The sequence below is a fragment of the Mesocricetus auratus genome, unplaced genomic scaffold (genome assembly GCF_017639785.1).
Source record: "Mesocricetus auratus isolate SY011 unplaced genomic scaffold, BCM_Maur_2.0 Super-Scaffold_100676, whole genome shotgun sequence".
Classification (NCBI taxonomy): Eukaryota; Metazoa; Chordata; class Mammalia; order Rodentia; family Cricetidae; genus Mesocricetus; species Mesocricetus auratus.
In genome coordinates this window covers 110,109,458-110,126,631 of record NW_024429266.1, presented here as the reverse complement: position 1 = coordinate 110,126,631, position 17,174 = coordinate 110,109,458, and the positions used below count along the sequence as shown (strand labels likewise).

Genomic DNA, 17,174 nt, shown 5'->3' with positions numbered 1-17,174 from the left:
AAATCAAAACAACTCTGAGATACCATCTTACTCTTATCAGAATGACTAAAATCAAAAACACCAATGACAGTTAATGCTGGAGAGGATGTGGAGAAAGGGGAACACTCCTCCATTGCTGGTGGAAGTGCAAACTCATACAGCCACTTTGGAAATCAGTATAATTCCTCAAGAAAATGGGAATCAGTTTACCACAAGATCCATATATTATTTCTTAATTTCCTCTCAATAAATATCTTTAGGCATGAGGGCACATGTTCACATCTACATGTGTGTATGCATGTATAAGTTCAGGTGTGGAGGTCAGAGGTTGATGTCAGGTATCTTCCTCAATCACTGTCATTTTAGGACCAGGTCTTAGTTGGCTTGGATGGTTAGCAATTAGTTCCAGGGATCTTCCTGGTTCAGCCAACCCCTGTCACTGGGGTTATAGATGGGTGCCACCATACCTGCTTTTACGTAGGTAAAAGTCCATGAGTTCAGATCTCCAGGCTGTCCATCAGGGAAGTTCTGTCTACTACTGCTCTGATGACCCATCTTCCTTTCCATCATCCCCCTGCAATTCATCCCTTTATGCTTTTTATTTCCTTGGTGACCATTATCTCAACAGCATCTGATACTGGAGGGAGGAGAGACACAAACCCAAACTGACCATTTCCAGATATCAGATTTTTTATTAAATTAATAACATTTTACTTAGTTACTACACTGGAATTGTATGAAGTTATATTTCATATGGAAAATGAATGTGAACCCCTTCCCATGACATAAATTATAGAGAACTAAATCTGAAAGATCTCCTTCCTAGTGCGGACTTGCAAGTTTGTGTCTCTGACCCGTGGAGAGCCCCTCCCCTTTGCCTAAAGCGAGAAGGCAGATCCCTCCCCACAAGCAACATCTTCCTTAAAGGGAAGGGAGCTCTCCCACCCTCCATCTGATGGATCTAATTCTAGAAATATCCTGTGTTCTGAGTGCACCCCATGCCTTCAACAAGCCCCCAGGAACCCCTGTGGACAGGCTTTCCCTCATCATCTCTCTGTTCCTCTTCTCTCAGTCCTGACTTCTGAGACGACCTCCCAGGTGAAGGTTTTTCTCCAAATCCTTGTCTGAGGCTCTACTTTCAGTGAGTCTTGACGTGTACTCCATGCAGCATGTTCTCTGTTCAGCATGTTTTCTACGCAGCATGTTCTCCAAGGAATTGAGTTTGGGTACTGAAGGTGCTAGCATGTTTGGAAGATGGGGACAGAAGTCAGTTTGACAAAGATTCTGGTTTTAGTAAACAGGTCTAAGCCAGAGGCATTCAGGAAATTTGTTAGGGAGCCCCAGAATATACCCTAGGAAAATTGAAAGGGTACATTGATGGGATGACCCGAGACAAGACCTTTGGAGAAGGGTTTGTTGAGACCCAGGCTGCACCTAGTTCAGAGTCCCTGCAATCTAACTGAGGTCGGCAGCCAATGAGCCATACTGGGCCAAGACCAAGGTGTGGTTAGGCGGTCCCAACTGGGTTCCCAGGACATAGAAGGCCACAACTGATCAGCAGGTTAGCACTAACTGACCGACTAGTTATGGGCTTCTGAGATCAGACCAGATCCTATTCTCAAAGAATTTCAGCCCAAAGAAGGGAGAAAGCCTGCAAATTTAGCATCAAGTGGGAAGTGGCTGGCATAGGAATGGGAACCTAGGGTTTTACAGCTTGGCTATGTGTTTCTCCATGTTCACCTCCTTTCTGTTTGCCAGCAAGACCCCCTCACCCTACAGCACCAACAGGGTGTTTGACAGAGGCTGGGGAGACCTCTGGGCTTCCTGTGTTGGAGCTGAATACCCCTGTGAAATAGTAAAGGGGGGACCTTATTCCACTGAGGTGTTTAAGAGTAGCTGGGATTAGTTACAGTCATCAGGGCAGAGCCTCATAGTTGAATCCTAGTGGCTTCATAACAGGAAGGAGCAAGAAGAACACTCAATCATACAGTGCCTGTCACTCAACATCCTATGTCCAGCACCAGCTCAGGACTCTTCCAGCAAGAAGTTCATGTGGGTCCTTGAGTCTGGATAACCAGGAGCTAAGGAGCCGCTTTACTTGACAGAGATGCCCAGCTTTGGTAACATCACAGAGATGGACAGCAGGCTAATGAGCCCCAAACCCAAGGAAGGCATCCGCCAGCCCCCTTTGGAGCTGGGTCTTGAGCATGTAGTCAGTGCCATGGGGGCTAAAGACACAACACCTTGCCGTCTGCACTGCTGAATAGTGGCCACTGTTCTCTCCTCCTCCAGCCCCTTTCTCTAGCTGGAAAATGGCCATGGGTGGACTTTGGACATCACAAAATGACCTCATGGAACAGAGCCTCTGAGCTCTTGCAAGAAGAGCATGGATTAAGCTTTCACTAGGGAAGCATATCTGTAGACTTCTACACAGCAGCAGAAGTCCTCTGAGCAGGCAGAAGGCCAGATGGGTGCCGGTCATTCAGAGCAGGATCTCTGAGTTGCTGGCTCGGCTCGGCCAGAATTAGAAGAGGAGAGGAGGAAGGTATAGGTGAGGCCATGCCCAGGTCCAGGGTTTTCATGGGGCAATTTCACCTTGGAACCAGGCAACAAAGGGAGGAAGGAAAGTGGCTGGAGGGATCTGGGGCTTGCAGCCTAGAAGACCTGCCTTCTTCGGACAGAGTCCTCAGGGAGGGAAGCAGACAGACACGCCTCTGAGGGCATTAGCTCAGAGTCCCAGGCTCCCTCCCTGATAGTGAGCAAAACGGGCTAGGCATGAGGCACACAAGGCAGGTGTGAGACAGGCTGGGATGTGGACAGGGGTAGCCATCCTGGCTCTAGAGAACACAAACCTGGCTTTCTGTCTGGAGAAGCGGTGGGGGTGGGGGGTATCAGCAACAGAACAACCTTCAGAAAGCACTTAATCCTCCATGGGTGTGGTCAGAGCTTAAACCACAGGATGGCAGGGAGCACTGGATGTTCCCAGCTAGGCCCCACAGTCTGCTATATGTTTATTAACTCTGTAGATTCTCAACTAAGGAGCAAATCCCCTTCTGAATGGACTGGGTTGGCCCTGAGCACAGCAGTGGAGAGAAAGGAGGAACGCGTTATGGATGTGAACAGACAGCAGAGTGCCACACCAAGAACAGGTCACAGTGATGACACTGACAAGGCTACAGTCTCCCTATGTGGTCCTGCAAGACAAGGCTGGGTACTCACTGCGTAGCTGAGGAAGCCATTGTCCCGGCTAGAAACTCCCAGGCTGTTCTTGGTCACAACGCATTTCCCTCTGGGTTCTCCTGGATTCTCTAAGGACAAAGATACAGAAAGTCCTGTGAGGGGTGACAATCACAGCACAACGCACCCCTATCACATAACTGGTAAACACCATGTCCTTACATCTCTGTGGCTCACCGGCACTGCCGACAGAGTGGGTGGAGAACCCTCTATTAGGTGTCGTGGTCAGAGATGGTCCCCAGGACAGGCAGAGCCTCCAGAAAGCCATAGCCTCCTGGTGGGAAGCCCCAGGTCTCCAAAGACTTGTAGCATCCTTTACATGTTCGTCGCAAGTCATCTTCAAGTCCAAGTCTGCACTGAATGTTCCAACTGCAGTCAATGATCATTAAAATGCCGCCCACCATGAAACAATGACAGGACTAACAATCAATAGGCATGTATCAAGGAGAGGTTTGTGCTGGGCCGAGACAACAGCACAACAAAGCAAATGTTTGCATTCTTTAAGAATAGCATCTCATTTATAAAGTATGAGTAATAAAATCAATACCGCTGAAATCAAGCGGCAGCGGCAGCAGGGTGGAGTGTGTTCTCCCAGCCTTATGACAAGTGGCCAGATAAGAATGTCCTGTATGCCTTCTTACTCTTAGAATAATAGTACTTTATTTTTTTAAGGAATGGTAGATGGATATGAAAGGCACAGTTGCAAGCATGTGGGAATAATGTTCCTCACTGATTAGCCCCTCATCTTAAGTAGATCCTGGCCTAACAGTCAATAATTTCATTGGCTAATTGATAATCATCTTTCCTTAAAAACCCATTAACTTAAGTGTGTAAATTAAACTCGGTGGCCCATGTACACCTATTTTTGAATGAAGCAGGGAGGAAAGTTTAGGGAACACCCTTCCCCTGGGTTAAGAAGAACAGCACCTCGGTACCTGGGCAGTTTCTGGGACTCTGGACAAGATCCCCAATTCCCGTGGCTCCTGTCTGCCCCTCCACGTCAGAGAGGCAGACGGGAGCCTGTCCTGCACCTGAACTCTAGAGCTCTGGCATGCTGCACCTGGGCTGGCCTCAGGCCCCTCCTGCCATCTCTGCTCCACCTGCACCTGAGGTGCATTGGCTCAATGGCAAAGACCATGATTCAGGTTCATCTACAGAGCCCAGCCTGGTGGTGATGCCTAAGAGCCCTTTCCCAAGCTGGCCAAGAGCCAACTCACAGCTGCCTCCCCAAGGCACTGGGAAAACGGCCGCTGCTGCCCGGACCTGACACTCCATCCTTATTCAGAGTCACAGCTGGGCCAGGTGCTTCAAGAGGTGTCCACCAGACTCACCCTTGGGAGACCCTGCCCCGGCTGTCCCTCGGGAGGCTCTGAGAAATACTCAGTGATGGAACGCTGCCTTGGCAAGCCCACAGTGGGGCTGCCTGCCAAGTGCTCTCCCGGCAACAGGGGTTGTTCTGCAGGAAGGAGAAAAAAAAATGACTGCAAGTAAGAGCAGACGTCAGCTTTCTCTCCACACCAGGATGAGGTCATTGCAAGCATGCTCTCCCCTTTCTGGAGTTTTTCCATTCATGTGGAGTGGGCAGCCCTGAGTCCAAGGTGCACCTGTGTGACATCTCCATGCACACAGCAGTGCCCAGGGTGCTCGGGACCTCAGTAGCTGGGACCCTCTGCCGCCCTCTGCAAGAGCTGGCCACTTGAGACCTCACTGCAGTGGGCTGCCGAAAAATAGTAGCTGCAAAGCAGCAGTGCTTCCTAGAGCCAGACACTTTCCTGACACAGAGGCTGCCAGGAGCCACCAGCAGCCCTACTCCTGTCTTGAGCAGGGCTCAACCCATTTTGCCCATCTGACAGAGATTCACGGGGTACTCACCAGAGAGATTGGTAACCCAGGGACCAGATGCTGTGAGCAGTTCCAGAATCCACCTGAGGAAGTTTAGGCAGGGCAGAAGAAGGGGCCTGCACAGCAGAGATGTCATGTCAGGGAGTATCCAGAGGGACAAAGCTTCAGACAGAGAGGGCAAGTGGGCCAGGACCCTGCTGCTGGTGCCAGAAAGAAGTCAGACATGGAAATGACTAACATGTGGACAGACAGATGAGATAGGTTGGTAGGTAAGTAGATAGGTGATAGATAGATAGATAGATAGACAGACAGACTGACAGACAGACAGACAGAGTACCTATGGATAAGAGAGAGACTACTATGGCCACATATGTGTTGTAGATATGAGTGTCCACTCACATCCTACACTCATGTGCTTATAGGCATACACACATGCATGCACATATGATAGCATACTCCAACGTGGACATTAATATGTTCACTTGGTCATGTGTGCACTCACACATGCCTAGACACACATGTGCACATTTACGTGGATGTATATTCACAAACACACACTCATATTTGTATGCTCGCATCTGCATGCATTAACACAGATTCAGACTCACAAAAACAGTGGAGGTCACAGAGCATTTGGGAGGCAGCTTGCTTCCCGTCATTTGTCCCAGTCTGCCCTCCATGCTCACATGTACTGCAATGGAGGGAATGTCTCTTCCCCCGCAGACTGGAGCTGCTAGCCTGCCCTTCAGCCCACATGCAGCTCTGGACCAAGACCTCAGCGGCAGGAGCATCCAAGATGGAAGTCCAACCAATGACAGACTAGAAAGAAAGCTCTCCCCTGAGCCCTCCTATGTGTGTGCTATTCACTCCCACTCTGTGGTGCTCAGTGCACATGCTAAGACAGCAGAGCCGGGGTGTGCCAAGAGCCAACATTCCAGACAAGCTCCTGGAATCTTGTCAGACTTCGGGTGACACTGCGAGGAGCAAGTTCCCGAATATTTGTGGGTTTGATTCTGATCAAAGAACAGACATGTTGGTACACTTGAGGGTACTGGATCCCAAATCCAAGTTTTTTAAGTTAACACACTGTCAGAGCACATGGTATGGAGCATCACTGCCAAGTGTAGAAAGTCGTCACAAACACTACAGCAGGGAGAGAGTCTTGTCCTTGCTTGGCAGATGGTAGAGGCCCCAAGAGGCTGCAAAGCTCCTCAAGTTGCACAGCGCAGGTGAGCCAGTCTCCACTGATCACCACTGAGGCAGGAATGCCTAGCCCTGCTGTAATTACCCAGACAGGTATATTGGGCAGTTCAGGTACCTGGTGTGAGCTGTGGAAGTTTCCATAGCTTCTTCCAGCTGATCGTCTTCTCTTAGCTTTCCTCAAGATGTTAGCCCTGGGATTGTGTGAATCCTGACCAAGAGGCGATCCATAGTTAAACATCATGCACACATACCCCTCCTGTAACAGGAACATTCCAGACCATACTGAACTGTCCCCGGTGAAGGCATAAACTCGTGCTAGGCATTTCTGAGTGATTGTTGACTTGGTGCTTAAGTGTGTTCATGTTGGTCTTCTATTGGAGCACATGTGAGTAAGAGCTACCTCAGAGGGGTCAGTGGGGACCCAAGTGAGTGGTGGGGAGGAGGGGTACATTTAGAGAGCTCTGTAAACACAAATAAGGGACCTCTGCCCAGGAGAAGGCAGCACGCAGAGAATACTAGGAGGAGGGATCATCCCCTTCTCTTCATCACCCTAGAGATCACTCTGGGAAGTCCATGGTTGCTAATGTGGCACTATCCTTGGCATGAGCACAAGGCATACCTACGCTTGGCCCACACTGTGCCAGTCGGGCTGAAGGCTGTGAGAAGGGCAGGCCTTGGTGAGCTGTCCTGGATGTTGGGCATCTGAGTGGGATTCTGTGTATCTTCACATGTTAGGTAGCACATGAGTCGCAGAGACCTACAAGCAGGGGAAGAAAGATCCACGGGGGCCAATAAAATGATTGCAAATAATTGCGTTCTTCCCCAAGACATGCGCAGGAGGGGCATTTTCACAGGCAATTAGCTAATATATAAATTTAAATATCTCCTGCATTGCAACTAGAATTTACATGGGGTATACATTTAGGAGTGGTTTTTATTTTTTTCAGCTTTATTGAGGTATAATTGGCAAATAAAAACTACATAGTTAAGGTACAGGTGATGCTCGGTAAGATATTTTGATAACATGGGCACACACTGAAGTTAACATGACCATCAGTTTGCGTAATTAACACTCTGTATGTGTGGCGACACATCCACGACAAGCCATCAGCTAACATAATGCTCAGTGTTGAAAAATCAAAGGCCTCTCTTCAGAGATCAGTACCATGATGGGACGCCCAACCTCTCCTCTGCTGCTAGACATGGCACTAGAAGTCTTACCCAAAGCAATTAGGCAAGAAAAAAAAGATGCATTCAAAGCTGAGTACTCCCAGCACTTGGAAGGCTGAATCGAAGGGATGAATTCGACAGTAGCCTAGGCTACACAGAAAGACCTTGACTCAAAATATTTTTAAAGAGGCATCTATACTGGGAAAAATGAGACACTTTCCCTATTTAAAGAAATAAGATACATATGTATAATCTATACATATATATAATAAATATATATTACATAAAATAAATCCAAAGGCTCTATAAAACAACTGCTAGAACTTATAAGAAAAAACAGAAAGTTGCAAGATACAGAATCAACATGCACAAAACAAAGGCGTTACCATAAAACTATCCAAAAATTAATTAAGAGAACAACTGAATTTATTGTAGCATTCAAAAAACATTTTGATAAATTTAACCTAATTGATTATTGACACTTCATACCTTCCTCTGGACTGAAATTTATCCTTGGAGCAAAATCCTGTCCCTTCCACCAATCCCCAATCCCTGGCAGCCTGCTATTCATCCTGCTTCTGCGAATCCCACTCTGTTAGGGTCCAGCACACATGGAACCATGCAGCCATTGACTTCCTGTGTCTGCTGTGTCCCCCTTGTTCAAAACGGCAGAACGTCCTCTTCATAGGCAAAGAAATATGACTGAGCACACTTGGCCAGCTCTCCTCCTTTCCATCCATCCGTCCACGCCCTCGGGCTGTTTATGCCTCCTGGCTACTGTGAATGAGGCATGCTGGATTTCTCAACACTAAGCCCAACTCCTTCAAAACGTAGTGGGATTGTGGGATACTGTGTTCCTCTTTCTAGCTTTTGGAGGAATACCTGTGCTGTTTCCTGTAACAGCTACACCAGCTTCCAGTCCCTCCAACAGGGGCAAGAGTCTCCTTTCCCCCACTTCCTCACCACGCCATCAACCGGCCATCTCCCTTGTGGTCTTCCTGTGAGCTTCTATGGTAACACGTGCTGTTGTCCACTTTCTCATAGGCTGCCGGCCAGGTCTTCCTTTTTTCCGTCACATCTTCTTTAGAAAAAATATGCATTTATTAGGTCCCTTGCCCTCTTCAGTTGGTGCCACCTTGCCATTGGGTTGTGTGGGTCCCCTTTCTATGCAGTCCCCTTGCTAGCCTGATGGAGTGACATCTGTCTGCTGTCATTTTTGCTAGCTGTGTTTAAAGAGTAGTATTCATAAAGTCCCCAGGACCACTGTTAAGGAAACTCGCCTCTTGTCTCTTCTTGTTCTGTGGATTTTTGGTTGTCATGCATCACCCCCCATCCATTTTGAGTTGGTTTTCTTGTGTGGTACTGGAGACTGAACCAAGACCTTTGTACATTCTGAACAAGCACTCTGCCTCATCCTTAACCTCATTATTCTCCTGCCTGCCTCTTAAGTAGCTGGGATTATAAGCCCACAACACCAGGCCTGGGGTGAGTTGCCCTTTTTTTGAAAGGTTCTATATTTTATACTAGACAAACCACTCCCACCGTAAGCATGGCCACCACATCTCCAGGTTAAAAGCGTTGAGCTCCATCTGGTAGGATTGATCGATGACGCACTTCAGTATAAACCCCCAGTCATGTCAATGTGTGAGTCCTCACAGACCCAGCTTTGTTCTCCTCCAGTGTCTTCTCTTGGAGTTGTACCTGATTTTGTTACCAGTTTTCAACAAATCCACTGAGGAACAGGATGATCTCGCTTTTGTTTCTTGTCCAGGAATCACCTGATTCTGAAAGTCTTATGAAAAGACACGGCAGGAAGCTCAGTCAGGTGTGTGGTGCCTGATGGTGGAGGAAAGGTGAAGAGGACATGAGTTGACTTTTGTGTATAGTGTAAGATAGAAATTTTTTTCTGACCTAAGAAAATCCTTTTTTTCCTTTTAATTTTTTTCCTCTTTTTATTTAAATTAAAAACAAATTTACTTCACATGTCAATCCCAGCCCCCTCTCTCTCCTCTCTTTCCCTGCCCCCTGCCAACTCCCCCAGCCCCCCACCCAATCCCCACTCCTCTCCCCAGGGAGAGTGAGGCCCTCCATGGGGGATCTCCAAAGTCTGTCATATCATCAGGACAGGCCCTCCCCTTTGCTCATCACTCCTCCCTCTCTGCAACTGGTTTCCAGGAATTCAGTTCAGTATTTAGCTGTGGGTGTCTGCCTCTGCTTCCTTCAGCTACTGGATGAAGGCTCTAGGATGACATACAAGGCAGTCATCAATCTCATTATCAGGGATGGGTATTTAAGGTGGCCTCTCCACTGTTGCTTAGATTGCCAGTTGGTGTCATCCTTGTAGATCTCTGGAGATCTCACTAGTGCCAGATCTCGCCTCAAACCTATAATGACTCCCTCTATTATGGTATCTCTAATCCTGCTCTCCTCTGTTCTTCCCCCAACTCAACCTTCCTGCTCCCCCATGTCCTGCTCTCCCCTTCTCTTCTCCCCCTCACTTTACCCCAGCTCCCTGTCTCCTCCCCCATGCTCCCAGTCCACTCAGGAGTTCCTGTCCCATTTCCCTTCTCTAGGGTACCATGCATGTCTCTCTTAGGGTCCTCACTGTTTCCCAGACTCTCTGGCGGTGGGATTGTAGGCTGGCAAACCCATGATTCATGTCTAAAATCCATATATGAGTGAATACATACCATGTTTGTCTTTTTGCGACGAGGTTACCTCACTCAGGATGGTTTCTTCTAGTGCCATCCATTTGTCTGCAAATTTCAAGATTCCATTTTTTTCCACTGAGTATTACTCCATTGTGTAAATGTACCACATTTTATCTATCCACTCTTCAGTTAGGGGCATCTAAGTTGCTTCCAAGTTCTGGCTGTTACAAATAATGCTGCTATGAACATAGTCGAACAGATGTCCTTGTTGTATGAATGTGCATCTTTTGAATTATCCCTAAGAGTGGAATTGCTGGATCTTGAGGTAGATTGATTCCCATTTTCCTGAGGAACCACCATACTGATTTCCAAAGTGGTTGTACGAGTTGGCACTCCCACCAGCAGTGGAGGAGTGTTCCCCTCTCCCCACATCCTCTCCAGCATAAACTGTTATTGGTGTTTTTGATTTTAGCAATTCTGAAATGAATGAGATGGTATCTCAGAGTTGTTTTGATTTGGATTTCCCTAATGGTTAAGGATGTTGAGCATTTTCTTAAATGTCTCTCAGCCATTTTAGACTCCTCTATTGGGAATTCTCTATTTCTGTAGCCCACTTTTTAATTGGATCCTTTGGGGTTTTGGAGACTTTCTTCTTGAGTTCTTTGTAAATTTTAGAGATCAGCCCTCTATCAAATGTGGGGTTGATGAAGATCTTTTCCCATTCTGTGGGCTGCCTTTTTGTCTTGTTGACTGTGTCCCTTGCCTTACAGAAGCTTCTCAGTTTCAGGAGGTCCCATTTATTAATTGTAGATCTCAGTGTCTGTACTACTGGTGTTATGTTCAGGAAGCAGTCTCTTGCACCAATTCTTTCAAGGGTACCTCCCACTTTCTCTTCTAAGAGATTCAGTATGGCTGCATTTATGTTGAGGTCTTTGATCCATTTGGACTTAAGTTTTGTGCATGGCGATAGACATGGATCTATCTGCAGTATTCTACATGCCAGCATCCAGTTATGCCAGCACCATTTGTTGAAGATGCTTTCTTTTTTCATTTAATTTTAGCTTCTTTGTCAAAAATCAAGTGTTTGTATGTGTGTGGGTTAATATCAGGGTTTTCAATTCAATTCCATTGGTCTACCTGTCTGTTTTTGTGCCAATACCAAACTGTTTTCAGGAATATAGCTCTACAGTAGAGCTTGAAGGCAGGCAGAGATGGTGATGCCTCCAGAAGTTCCTTTACTGTACAGGGTTGTTTTGTCTATCCTGGGTCTTTTGTTTTTCCATATAAAGTTGATTATCATGAAGAATTGTGCCGGTACTTTGATGGGGATTGCACTGAATCTGTAGATTGCTTTCGGCAAGATTGCCATTTTTACTATGTTGATCCTACCTATCTAAGAGCATGGGAGATCTTTCCATTTTCTGGCATCTTCTTTAATTTCTTTCTTTAAAGACTCAAAGTTCTTGCCATACAGGTCTTTCACTTGTTTTGTTAATGTTACCCCAAGATATTTTATGAAATTTAAATTCAATCTTTTGCAAGTGGGTACCAACTTTCCCCATCATTATTTACCAGGTCCACCCTCTACTTGTGTGTTGTTAGCACTAGTCAGCTAGGCATGGATTTACCCTGAACTCGCAGTTCAGAGGCAACTAGCACCTCAGCCCTTGTGCTGGCACCATGCTGCTCTAGTTACTACAGCTTTGTGATGTAATTTGAAATCAAGATGTGTAATAACTCCGTCTATTCTTTCCCTGCTCAAAGCAGCTTTGCTACTTGTAGGTCTCTTGTGGTTCTTTGTGAATTTTAAGATCTTTCTTTCCATTTCTCTGGAAAATCTTAGTGGTATTTTAAGAAAGATTGTGTTGAATCTGCAAATTACCCTAAGTAGCAATGGCCTTGTTAAACTTTTTATTAATGTGTATTAATTATGTAAAATAACTGGTTTCATGGCATTTTCACACTTGCATGTAGCATGCTTGTGGCAAATGAATTCAGCAAACTGGGGACATTCTAGACAGTCATATCCCTGTTGGTCTTGCAAGACCCACAGGCTGTTGTGGTGACTCCAGGTCCTCAAGTGCAAGGTCTCAGAGCAGCCACATAACAGAGGCCCTTTGCTCTGTAGTTTGCATAATTCTTGTGACATCTAGAGCTTACAGTACAGATTCCCTTTCCAGGCATAAATATGTGAATGTTTTTCATCAACCTAGTGTCTAGAATTCTGGGATGTGCCCAAACATATTGACACTATAGGGTAGAACACATTAGCAACTCATCCATGATGATTAAGGAGACTCTGGCTATTCTGACCCCAAGAGGTGAGTCACCATGGAAACATGGGTCCTGAGAATGCTGGTACCCAATTGTCACTCAGAGCCTAAAGGTAGGAAACAGTAGAATATTATCTCAGGCCCCAACAATGTAGCATCAGTATCATGGTACAGAAATGTCATTGTGTCATGAAACAAGGCCCCAGAAATGACAAGGTACAGCAGTGACTAGGGCAAGAGGATTAAGACACAGCACAATGGTTCTTTTCAGGGAATAAGAGGCAGTGACAGTAGGGTCCCATGGATGGCATTGCTTATCTGTGACCTACCCCTGGGATTAGCACAGTCATAAGACAACATGGCTATAGAAGATAGAGCAGAGTAGGGGTGAGGTTGCCAGTTGTCATGATCCAGATAGTGGGGGATAGCAGTCATACTCCTCAGGGACACTGGATGCAGCAGCAGCAGGGCCCCAAGTGTGGGGTGCAGCAAGAGCTCACTCTCTGAGAGGGCACTGGGACACGGCCCCTGAGTAGCTCTGTTAGTAGCTCCATATCAGGGATGATGACTGGGGAACCTGTAATAAAGGCGCTCCTGTAGGAGTCCCTCAGGAAGAACCAAGCTGCCGCCAACTAGTGATGAGATAGAGTGTGCAAAGACCCTTTCCATCCGTTTCTCTGCGGCAAAACCCAGTTTCTTTACTCCGAATGCCCCGAGATTCCTGTACCATTCCCAGATGGTCTGCAGCCACTTTGTTGGCATATAAGAAATATTGGGAACTTTCAGTCCCCCACCCTTCTGATGCCACCCTCAAAGATGGTTTTAGGGCCATCAAGACGGCCCAGCAAATAAAGGTGCTTGTCACACAAGCCTGACATCATGAGTTCAATACCCAGAAGCCAAGAGAAAGTGAACGGAGGGAACAAACTCCACATGTGAACCACAGCAATGTGCCCACAAACACACAATAAAACAGATTAAATAAATGACATTTGAAGAATGAGCTTTAACTTCATGGCAGGATGGGAAGATTTTAATAAGAAGGGCCCCATCTGTACGCACTGTAAATTGCCTTTGCAGAACTTTGAGGTTTTACTTTGAAGCAAGGTGCGCCATAGCTGGGGGAGACTTTGCCCTTTAATATTTGCTTCCAAAATGTGTTATTACAACTCTGGGTTCTCTTAAGGCTGAAATACCCCCAACTTCTCACTGTATTATGTGTGATCAGGGCTCACATCTGAATATCCAGTATGTTCCCTGGAAGCTACTAGAACATGCCTAACATGCCTAAAGCTCGCTTCTGCTTTGTGCAAGCATCCCCAGTGCTAAAACGACAATAGAAGAACCCTGCCTGGTAGGAAAAACAATTCACAGTCTGTGCATACTGGAAGCAAGAGCAAAATCCTATGGGGATACAAGCCAGAGAGTGGAGGCTGGGGTGGAGGCTGGAGGAACCTGTGACGGCTGGTGCCACAATGTCTGACGGGACAATCCGCAAGGGATGGCTGAATAGGACAGCTGAGCAACACTGAGAGAGGCTGCAGCTGAGCTATCAACAGCTGGTCTCACGGGCTCAGAGATGAGCAACCGGCCCTCATAGTACAAGGCTTCACAGGGCATTAATGGCGCATCTCAACCTCTGCTTGGCCAGGCTGCTGAGAAGGACCAGAGCAATATCTGGAAGGGAGCTGCTAGACACAAAGATGCGACGTCAGGACCCTCACTGGTCTGTTGCTTCCCTGTAAGTGCCTTCTCCATCTACAACTGGAATCCACTCCCTTCTGTTGTCTTTGAGAGAGTGGCAAAGGGCAACCAAGTACCCAGCATGTCTGGATCTGCCCTCGGTGACTGCCAGAGACACGGAGCCTCAAATAAACGCACACTGTAAACCCCTCTGTACACTCATGGCACACTGGCTTAGGTGGAGAGTACCAGGAAAACCCCATCTCACCTGAGAGACACTGGCAGTGGGTGGAGGGCTATGTAAGAACCCTTAAGAAGGGAGCTGCTGTTGACAATCAATGAGAGTCAAGACTGAGCTTTATGTCCTGTAAAGGAACTTGGTCAAGGTCCAGCACCATGGTGTTTGTTGGTGTGACTTACATCACTTTAGTTATACCCTCATCATACGACTAGTCCTCACCCACACCTCATGTGCCCACTGAGTGGGCAAAGGGGGGAGGGAGGGAGGGCAACGTGATGAGCAAGCTTGTCACCTCCCACCGAGCCAGGGCAGCTGTCACTCAGCCAAAGGGACTGCCAAGTAGGTGGAGGCAGCTGTGAGAGATGCACAAAGGACTCTCACTGGGTCCCTGATCTCTTAGGCCACATAGCAGGTGACCTCAGTCGATGAAGGCGGAGACACCAAGGGCTTCCAGGTCTGGCAAGCCTCGAGGAAACCCTCCAGGGGGCCGGGGGAAAAGGAAAGGCTGTCGGCCAAGGAGAAGCCTAGTTCCAGCTGGAGAGGGTTCCTGGTGTGGAGTGTCCCCGAAACCAGACAGTTCCATCAGGTTCAGCGGACCCCATGCCCCCCAGTGTTCTACTCCCTGGAGGTGGCCGAGGGGGCAGGAGATGGCAAGGTTACAGCCCAGAGACTGCAGGCAGCTCTCACGAAAAGCAGAGCAGCCGCTTGCACAGGAAGGCCACCAGAGACACCTGCACCCTCACACAGTTCAGAACTGGGGTCCCAGAGTCTTCTGCATGGACCCTTTTGAAGGCTGGCAGTATCTCTTGGTTTCCAGGATGCTACCAGGGTGCCAAGTGCAGAGGGGGAGCTGTGTTAAGGAAGACCCAGTCTGGCCTCTTTCTAGAGCTATGAGCATGCTCTGGGGTTGCACCCTCCTCCCGCTCTCAGACTGCGGCCCTTCCCCAACACCCCTTGGCTCCGGTTCAACAGCAAGAGTGGCTGATGTGCAAACGCGGAGGGGACACCAAGAGCACCGGAGGCTCACAAGTTAATCAGTAACAGCTTCTGGGCCCAAGGAGAGCCACAGCCCTGCGGGCCCAGAGCTTTTAAGGAAGTAGCAAGGGGGAACCCAGCCCCATGGGCCACTGCAGAAAAGCTTCTCCTGGGAACAGCCAGAACTGTGCACTCTCTTTGCTCCCTGAGCCCAGCAGGGGTGGCAGTGAAGCAGGAGAGGTGGCATTTGGCAGCCTGGGAAAGCCTCCTGATTGTTGCTTTCTCTAGTGGCCATGCTGCCCAGCACATCTCACCCCTTTCCTAATTACACGGTCATATGTCCCCATCCCAGGCACTGTGGAGCCTCTGCCTACAATGAAGGAAGCAGCTGTCCTGTCACCTTCCCCTATGCCTAGGAAACTCAAGCATTCAGTCTGCACAACATTACCAAGGACCAAATGAGGACGATCCCTGAATGAGACACACTTGATGTTGCCCTTGAGAGAAGGAGGCCAGGTAGACTCCCATCCTATGTGTCCATAAAGCATGCAAAAACAAACAAACAAAACAGCACCAAAGGTTCTGGGTTCAATCCCCATCCTGCATTACACAGACATCTCAGCCCTCAGATTTGACTGGAAGGAGAGGCACTTCTTGGTTTCCAGATGCACTGAAATGTTTCCACATCCAAGGAAACCCCCATGGGCAAAGGGACCTCCAGTCTTGGTGAAGGGAGGAGGTGGCCCCGGCCTGCAGTCCTCGGCCTTCCCTGGTTAGAGGTCTGACCTTTGCTTGGCCTCCTGGACATGAGCTAGAGCCCGAGCTCGGGGTTCTCAGCACTGTTCTAGTGCCTGTGCTTCCAGCAGCTTCACACTACCCTCCCCCATCTCGGTGTCGGCCAGGCGTCAAGGGGCGTGCGTGCCAGCGCGACCTCAGGACATCTCTTCTGTTTCCCAAAAGACTGCGGAGATACACAGGGCAGCCCTGGGTGTGTTCTTCCCACTGCTGAAGCACAGATGATCTACATGGGACCAAAATGGAGGAACTGTTGTGGACTTTTAAACAGCCACCCCACACCTGCTCCACTCCACTCTGGTACAAACAGAAACGCATGTTCCACAATACGGGTTGCTGCAGAAGGTAACAGTTCTCAGTGAACCTCGGTGGTGTCCTCACATGCCTTGTCAGCCAGTGGAGCAGGGATGCTGCCCTGTGCACACAGATAAAGGAGCCAAGAAAGGCCCCAGGTGCCATTATGCCCATGCTTTGTTGCAGATGATTCAATACCAAGGTGGAGGACAAGATGAGTTGGGGTTATTTCCGGCCTTGCTATAATAACCCACTGGACAGAGCATGGTGAGGGCAGGATAGCTCACTGACCCACTGCCAAGGCAAAGCACGCAGAGAATAAAAAAACAATACACGTCAAAACTGAAGGGAATCGGGGGGGCACAGGGGAAGATGGATCCCAAGGTGTGTTTCTCCACCTCATACAAGCAGTGCTGAGCCACAGAGGGCAACAGAAAAAAATCAGCACATCTGAATGCCTTGTCCAACAAAACAGAAGTGCCACTGAATGACAACCCAGACCCTAACAAAGAGGTGTCCAGGTGCCTCTAAGCACACCCATCATTTGGCATAAATGACTCAGCATAGGTAATGCTAGTTCTAAAACAGTGGTTCTCAACCTTCCTAATGCTGGGACCCTTTAATGTAGTCCCTCATGTTGTGGTGACCCCCGACCATAAAATTTTTTCATTGCTACTTCATAACTACAATTTTGCTACTATTATGAATCATAATGTAAATATCTGTGTTTTCGATATGAAAGAATCGTTCGACCCCCAAAAGAGTTTTGACCTACAGGTTAAGAACCGCTGTTCTAAGACATCTGTGACCTTGTGGCACCCTCCCTCTCTT

The 17,174-nt window shown here is 48.0% G+C and overlaps 1 pseudogene; it reads right to left on the bottom strand.

The window, feature by feature from the left end:
• Window positions 1-698: 698 nt before the first annotated feature.
• LOC121136524 lies at window positions 699-9,370 on the bottom strand (annotated as a pseudogene).
• Between the last annotated feature and the right edge of the window lie 7,804 nt (window positions 9,371-17,174).